At 34.4% G+C, this 2,500-nt stretch overlaps 1 protein-coding gene across 1 annotated transcript in view; it reads left to right on the top strand.

Moving 5' to 3' along the window:
- Positions 1 to 2,500, top strand: part of LOC119576753 (sodium/calcium exchanger 1-like) — a 36,973-nt gene that overhangs the window by 14,241 nt on the left and 20,232 nt on the right. The window lies entirely within an intron of this gene.

Below are 2,500 nucleotides of genomic sequence, written 5' to 3'. Positions count from 1 at the left end.
GGGATAAGGGAAAAGTGGGCGGGTTTAAGGGGGGCGGGGAAAAGTGGGAGGATCTTTTTCTTCTTTTAGTATCTTTGAAAGTCTGTCTTCGGGATTGTTTGGATAGGAGTGAGGTGTGGTTAGGATGGGATTCATTAATATGTCTTAATATGTGGGATGAATATATTTTTGTTTTATGTTTTGTTTTGTGTGAATGATTGCTAGTTAGATAATGGATATTTTTAAGTACAGTAGCGTATTGTATGATTCTGTGTGCTTGGATTATATATGTATTAAGACATATTAGAAGTATGTAAATATACATGCAGTATATATGTGAGTGTGCATTCACACACTAAATATTGTATGTATGCATATACATACATATATACATACATATATTTCGTGTAGGTGTTGGTATGTATGAAAGAGAGAGAGAGAGAGAGAGACTGAATGTATTTGCATATTCACCAGATGATTATATCAGCTAAATATATTAGATGTTATCTCACTTAATTCCTTCTTATTTACAGGTGTCATTCATTAATCAGATGAATAACAAATCGCTTAGTAATGTTGCACATTTTAAAACAGTTATTAACATTGCGTAATTCATTTTCTTCTGATATATTTAAATCTATATCAGAAAGAGCTATTGTGAAGATGATGCTGCTAACTTGCATTACTCACTACTCTATAATATAATATATGCTAGAAATAAAAAGCGTATAAGTATGATATTATCTTTAAAATTTATATTAGATAGTCATGAATCTCTTTTTTTTTTGATGATGATGAAATTAAATTACACTAATTACTGAATTCATTTTCCTTTTTATTGTATTAGGTTTTAGTTCTTTTGGGAAATACATATTTTTGTCATTATTATTTACTGTCATTTAAGACTTCAAGGAATAACCTTTTGAGGAAGATCAATTTCAGTCTGCATTGCACACTATGTATTGACGGTGTATTTATGTGCTTGATATTTCTCTTATCTTTGAGCATAATGCATTCTCCTTTATTCATGACATTTACCCCTATGTAGTTTTAAGAATAAAATTATATATATATTTTGCTTCAGAGACTATGTCATGCTATGACCTCCCTCCCTTGCATCAGTTGTTGTAATCAGTATGTAGGTGTTAAACCCTACTCTCACTAGACTGTTATTCAGCAAAAGAACTCTTTTTTCAAATCAATGCCTCTCTCTATTCACTCCCTCCAATCTATTTCACTATGGTTTTCCTGCTTTTAGTTTACCCCAGTTGTATCACCAAAGTAAAGCACATTTATGAGTCTAGCGAGTCACTTAGAATGGAGCTTGTTCACTTCCCGACGAGTTTAGAAATCTGTCTCTCTAGATTTGCAAACACCATTAAATTTCCTAGCATACCGAGTGTTAAAATTTGACCCCTCTAGTGACTCCGCTGATGCAATACCTCTCTTGTTTCCGTTTCCATATAATCTAATGATTATTTTTTCCCCCTCTCTCTCACTATCTTCTCTTCATCGCCCTGTGTATAAAATAAATCCAATTGGTATCGCCTGTTTTCCATTGATGTAAGTGGTTCATAGTCTTTGTTGACCAGTGAATGAAGGAATGACAAATGATCGCTTGCCGGTAGAATGTTCACCCTTGTTCCCCCGTTGGTAGTTTTTGGTAGTGGTAATACCTGCTCTGCAACCTCTACTATTGCCACTTGTTGCATATCTTTCCACATGAAAGTACACCCTATTGCCCATGTTTAATTTACCTTCTAAGAAATGTGTTGTAGATACGGGATGTCCCCATGGCAATAAAACACAGACTGCTGACCCAAACTAGCGGATAACACCGTTTGGTAAAGAGTCTCCACCCGCATGGTGCTGATAGGATAAATTACCTCTCCTCTGTAAAAGATCAAAATGTATTCTGAGTGAAAAAAAATAAGAAATAAATTATTAAAAAAAACAAGAGATATTAATAATGACGGTCGTGATGATGCACAACAGGTGAGAGTATTTGTCATATTTACAGAGGTGAGGTTTTCGTGAAGTGTTTATGAAACCGATTTACCGTCATGCATATTTTTTTCTTCTTCTTCTTATAAGAGTAGGATTCGTGGCAAAGCAATAGCCAACTTTCACCTACAGTCAAACTATACTATACTTTCAGGAACACTTCACGTAAAGAGGTTGTTGTATAGTGTGTCTACCCTCTCTTCAATATTATAATCATATATGGTTATGCTTCCCACCCGAGCACTCGTGAGCTACCTTATTCCCTATTAACGATTTCACGGAAGAAAATCCTTTGCTCACGCCATTTCAAATCACCACAAATCAAGTGTAGTTCACGTGCATTATTTCAGATCTAGTTTTTGTCTCACTTCTGTGTTTTCTCTCAAAGCATTTAAAATACTTCTTTATTGTTGTTTCCTTGCATACTAGACACGTAGAAACAGCAGAGGGCTAAAATGAATGTGAATTTCAAGCAAACCAGTAAAGAAAAATAAGTGAAAATACGGAAAAGGGATTT

This window comes from Penaeus monodon, chromosome 9 (assembly GCF_015228065.2).
Source record: "Penaeus monodon isolate SGIC_2016 chromosome 9, NSTDA_Pmon_1, whole genome shotgun sequence".
Classification (NCBI taxonomy): Eukaryota; Metazoa; Arthropoda; class Malacostraca; order Decapoda; family Penaeidae; genus Penaeus; species Penaeus monodon.
This window is presented reverse-complemented; position numbering and strand designations above follow the sequence as displayed.